The sequence below is a fragment of the Drosophila obscura genome, unplaced genomic scaffold, assembly GCF_018151105.1.
Source record: "Drosophila obscura isolate BZ-5 IFL unplaced genomic scaffold, ASM1815110v1 contig_186, whole genome shotgun sequence".
In the NCBI taxonomy this organism is placed as follows: domain Eukaryota; kingdom Metazoa; phylum Arthropoda; class Insecta; order Diptera; family Drosophilidae; genus Drosophila; species Drosophila obscura.
In genome coordinates, this window is record NW_024542774.1 from 7,569,219 (window position 1) to 7,575,218 (window position 6,000).

Genomic DNA, 6,000 nt, shown 5'->3' on the forward strand with positions numbered 1-6,000 from the left:
AATGCAAAGGGTGGGGTACAGAAAGAAAAACAAAATAATGTAGAGGGTACTTTCAGCACAAACTCAGCAAGAAGCAATCGATTGCCGCGAACTTGCAAATTATCGAAAACTTTTTCAAAAAGAGGGGAGGATAAAAATGGAATAATTTGGCAAGAATCTTCAAGATGCATTGGCAAAGTTCCCGGCACTGGTGTGGCCCTTGAACACTAACTAACTTACTGTCTGTAAATATTTGAGGAAGCATGTTGCGGCTGCCACATCATCATCATCATCACCAAGCTGGTGATGGAGCTCAAGCCGCAGCAGTAGCAGTAGGAGGAGGAGGAACAGCATCAGAAGCATCTCCTCCATCGGCATTCCTCCAACGTTCGCCATTTCTTTGGCATAAATATTTAGAGCTCTGCATCCTGCCACACGTGATGATGGGGCAACAGTGGGTGTGGTGGCAGGCAAATGTGTGGCACAGGGAGTCGGTTGCCAAGGTGGCGGCTAAATTACACTTTATGCGGATATTACGCATACGACGCGATGTCAGCGCTTTAAGTTGCAAATTGCGCTGGATAAATACGTGCGAGAAACCACTTTTGCTCTGCCCTTCAACTGGAATATTCATTTAGCTTTCTTTCCAATTTATTTTCATTGACTTAATCCTTCAACTTTTGCCGTTTTTCCGCATCGTTTGGTGTTTTTTCGCTGCCACTTTTATTTGGCTTTGATGGGGTATTAAGTGCCAGCAATTTACCAAATGTGTAGCATGCAACATGACACCCAATTTTCAGGGGGAAATTTACCAATAAAATGCAGTCAGTCAAGGCTAAAGACTGGGGCGTGGCTGGAAATGGGAATGGGAACCATTTCCATTGGTTACTGGCTACTCTGGACACTCTGAAACACGAATCCGTCTAATCCAGCGAGTGATCTCAAAGTCTTAGCCATGTCAGGGAACGCCCTCACTCGTGGTCAGTCTCTGCACTGAAACTTTGTGGTCCATTGTTAACTTATTTAGCACTGCGACTAAGCCAGGGGACATTAAGTAAGGACTTCCATTGTCCACTCAGACACGGATGATGCGGCAGGGTTTAGTGCGGAAATTATAGGGCTACTCCGTAACCGTAGAAGTATGTGAAATATGGCTGCAGCCTACAGCAGCCACAATGGATGGCAGTGATGAGTCGCCCACACATACTCGTTGGTTCGTATCTTTCTGGGCCATGTCGATGCTGCTGCAATTACAGATGTAAAATCAATCTCTGACAGCGGTGGGGGAAAGAACCAAAAGTCAGAGATATGGAGAGTCACTGATGTTCTGGCAAGCACATTCTTGACTATGCCAATAGCCTGCGGCAGCAAGGATAAAGGAAATGGTTTCCATTTGCATTGCAAAAAAAATAAAAGAACCAAAAAATGCCACAGAAAAGATGAAACAAGCGCAAAAGTTGCGGGGGAGAGTTGGGCAGCTTGCAAATCCAACAAACTAAAGGCAGCGGAAAGGAATGGGATCCATGTCGAATGTCTATCACGTTGATGGTAATTTGAGAGCAGCTTATGCTTCCATTTGTAATTGTTCCCAGTGTCAGGGGATTCGGAGTAGTCCCAGAGGAAGGAAGCAGCCAGATTAAGACAGAGAAATATGTAAATTGAAACCATTTTGGATAGTTCTGTGGCAGAAATCCGTAGCTGTCTCTGGCCACATCCAAGAGGTGCTGTCAAACGAAGCAGATTTCCTGCCAGTCGTTGATTCCAGAGGGGGGCTTGGAGTTTAAATAGAACCTTCCAGTAAAGAGTACCATTACCCCCTTACCCTTATTTATTTCAGTAAATTCCTAAAAAATGTCACACAAATAAAATTCCGCAAATGAAATGCTGTCTCTTTGTGGCTTGTCGAACAAATTAAGTTACAAATGAGGGCATACATATTTGCATTTGCCACTTGCAACATTTACGATGCACTAAAGCGGACTCGCCCTCCCCCGTCACTGAATCATCACTCAAACACAAAAATTGCGACTGCACGCGCTACCAGCAGCAAACACTCGTGCCCAAGGGGAAAGCGGGAAGGGTGAATGGTGAATGGAAGGGAAAAATGATGATATTAGCGTGTCGTAGATTTAGATACTCTTTCAGATCGTGCGAAAGTAGTTTAATTTATATCAAACTTTGCTTAGTTTCCAAGAGACCGAAACACTGCATTGGTTAGCTGCTCCACAGGAGCAGGCAGGAGGGAAAGCATGGGAATAGAAGTGAAGGGAAGGAGGTAAACTGAAAGGTGGTGCATTCGTATTTCTCTTCTGGGCGCACCGCAATACTAAAAATTTTGTTACGCCTCGGGGAACATTTCACTCTTTTTGATTGGATTGAAGAAGCAAGGATAGTTTGGGGGGCTACATACATACATATACATATTTATATGCCAATGACGTCACAGGAACTTTTCCAATGCAGAAATAAAAGGAAGCAGCTCTATTATTGATTAACAGTAATGCTCCTCAATAAACAATAAGCGCGCTATTGAGAAGGTAACGAGGTAGCATAGAAGAACAGAGCAGAGCATAAACAAAACACTAAATTTTACTGTCGCTCTCATTGATCGGAGACAGATGACAGAGCATGTGAAGTAGACAAAGACAAAGAGGCAGATAGAGAGCGGGTGGAAGGGGGCCATCGATTGCGTGCACCGTCCTGTGTGAGCCCGCAGCCAATTGCAAATGTCAACAGACAGGCACACAGGTACACAGGCATTGAGCACACATACAAATGTAAATTCTCACCTACCGTGAGAGCGTCAGGGAGGGAGAGCGGCAAGGAAAATCAATTGCGATTTGTGTACTTAATCCTCTCGTACCTCTACCGCTCTTTGAATGATTGCGTCTCTCGAACGCATCCAAATTGCCAGAAATGTGTGACAAATTTTCAAATAAATTTTACAGGGTACTTGGTAAGCCACCACCTCCCTTGCCTTTCGGCCATGCACCACCCTTTCATTGTGATGGCTGTCAATCGCATTAATTTATAATTATCACAGACAAATACGAGTGTAGGCAGTAGGCAGACAGGCACATCGACACAATGGCCAACTAATTAAGGCAAAAGCAATTATCTTAAGCAAGGCTCAAGTCTGGGACACAGTCCAACTCCAATTACCCGAAGGCGAGGAGACGCCCCCTCCTTTGAGATCAGCCTTCCGCCTAATCTCGCACACACACACACACATACAATGCAGGGGGGCCGCTGAGTCAGAGGTAATTTGAGTAAATCTCACGATTCGCCTATTACTTATCTATCCACTTAACTGCCACCCACTACAGCCCAGCATCTACAACCCCTTGTAGAGCGGAAGCTCAGTCCCCCAGTCCCTAGTGATGTGTGCACTTTGAATTAATTAAGCTGAATTTGATATTAGTGATTTTTCGTTCTTCTCTGATTGCAAGCTGTTTAATGCAATGTAAACACAAATAAATAAAGCTTTCGGGGCTGCTGGCTGCTGCCAAATAAGCTGCTCTCTGACACCGCCTCTCTCAAGCTCCCACTCGCCCACTCCACCGCACTTACTCCCCCACAAAACAGACAATAAGTTATCTTGGCGCTGATAAGGCGGGCACCAGAATACCAAAAGCAACAGAAGAAACAGGAGAAGGAGGAGTAAAGACACGGACAGGGTAAGTCGAAGTTTGATACCCTGCCGGAAGAATTGAGTAAAGTAAACCAAAACCATATCGTATGTAGTTGTTGTGGTGGAATCTCTTACTCTGATCAGATTTTATTTAGAGCTGCAAAAATATTTGTTCCCAAGGAAATTTTGAATGCACGTAAGGCTATTGGTAATTCTACCTTCTGAGAGTAAATCAAACTGATATGCCATACCCAAGCGTATGGTATATGGGCAATAGCCATTAATGGCCCATTCCCAAACACAAAACATCCTCCATTAATGATAAACAGTATGCGAAATACTCAAAGTCCACTTGGCAGAAACCAGTCCAATGGATATTTTCACATTACAAAGTTACAGCGGCAACAGAAATCGCTTTTGAGAACAACATCCGGCTAAAATTTGTACACAACTTGCTTTATTTACTTTTTTTTTGGCTCCTTTGCAAATATTTACATCTCGTGGTGTGTGTGTGTGTCTGCCTGTGTGTGTGTCTATAGGACACGATAAATTTTTGGAAAATTTATTTGAGTCGGTCTGTGGCTGCATTTGAAGTGTGGTAACCATTGCCATTCTCAGACCCACCCCACCCCACCATCACCGCCCATTACCATTACCCTGCTGACTTACGTATATTTGCATGGCAAATTTGTGAAAATTCTTTTATTTTGCTTGCACATTTTATTCAGTTAATGTTTTATTCATGAGATGGGACGCCACAAAAATCCCATTAACAAATTTACACATTCAAACGATATTGAAAATGTGCTTTATTTAAACACAATGCTACCTACATATATGGACATCTACATACATACATTTGTATATTATATTAAATGTATATTTCGTGGAAAGTTCATGGCAATGGAAAATTCAGAGCAACAACTTTTTGCACTACGAATATACGAAATATACGAAGTATGTACTTTCAATTAAAACAAATCTAAACAAAGCTACTTGGAAAACGACTTAAATCGGGCACATGCTTTGGGCATTTCTCTAAAAATCTATTTTCGTGCATTTTTTATGCCACTCACTAGTAGTTGTTGTTGTCTTTGCAGCACATTTATTAGGTATTTAATTACTTTAATTGAAAAAATATAAACAAATGATTTCCTCTCGGTTTTTTGTTTTTGCCATACGAAGGGCCTAAGAATTCGACTTCCACTCATTCTCCCTCCCTTCTCTCTGCTTTGCTGTTAGATCTGCTTGGTTGAGTGATAAGCGGAGCATTAGGAATGGTAATTTATGGCGAGCTTTTAAATCCCCTTCAAAGTTGGGCTCTGCTCTGCTTTGTTGAGTTGCTAATGCGCGGATTGCAAGTGAGATTTTCATTCATGAAAAAGTTGTCTTCGGTCTGGGAAGATATCCCTCCTGAGTGAATGCCAAATAGAGCACCAGCAACTCTGTATTATATCAAATGTGGCAAAGGCTATCAATGAAATACTTATCTTGCCAAGTCTTGCTAGCAATCCACAATGAGAAGGGATATCGCAATGACCTTCATAGCTTACATGTTGCCACAACGTACATACATACGTAAAAGCAACAAAACCCTAAAATTTACCTTTAGCTTTGCCCTCGAATCTTGCTCAGCCCATCTAAAATTCTATGAACTTCACTCAGCCTAAAGAAGCAATTGCATAATGGAAACCTGGGACGTTGTCCCTTTTGATATGACCCAAAGATTAACGCACACACACACACACACACACACACACACGTAGAAAAGATTAATAAACAGTTACTTGCCAGTGGGACCCTTTTCGGGTCTGGCGCCCACCACCACTCATAACAATTAACTTTAAAGGCTTAGACATAAATCCTAGCACAATTGTGGAACAGAACATCAGAACACAGAACATATGAACATGTGTATAATAGAGCAGCTCACCCGAAGAAGGTAAAAAGTGAAAAAAAGTAGAAAGTATAAAATGAATAATGAATGAGCAAGCGGCACGCTAGCGCAGCAACATGGTCGTACAGGAAGTGGAGGCAAAAACAGTGGCCGTAGCGGAAGGAGAGGTGGTGAAAGATGGAATCAACTAAGAGAGAGGGAGAGAGCTTGCTTGGCATGAGTAACACTTGACATTGCTTAGACGACTGGCAACGGCTACGGCTACAGCTACGCTCTCACAGAGTGTCAAGAGAAATCCCCCCTGAAGGACAGCCGTAAGCATGTCGTTTTCATACTAGTAAATTATAATATGGCATGCAGATAAAACATTGAAAGTCAAAAGGCCCTGAGGGAACTACAATTAAAAGAGCACGCACACACACACACACCCACGCCCACACACTAACAAGCACACAAAGGCAGTGTGTGACACGCACACAAAAAAGCGTCTTAG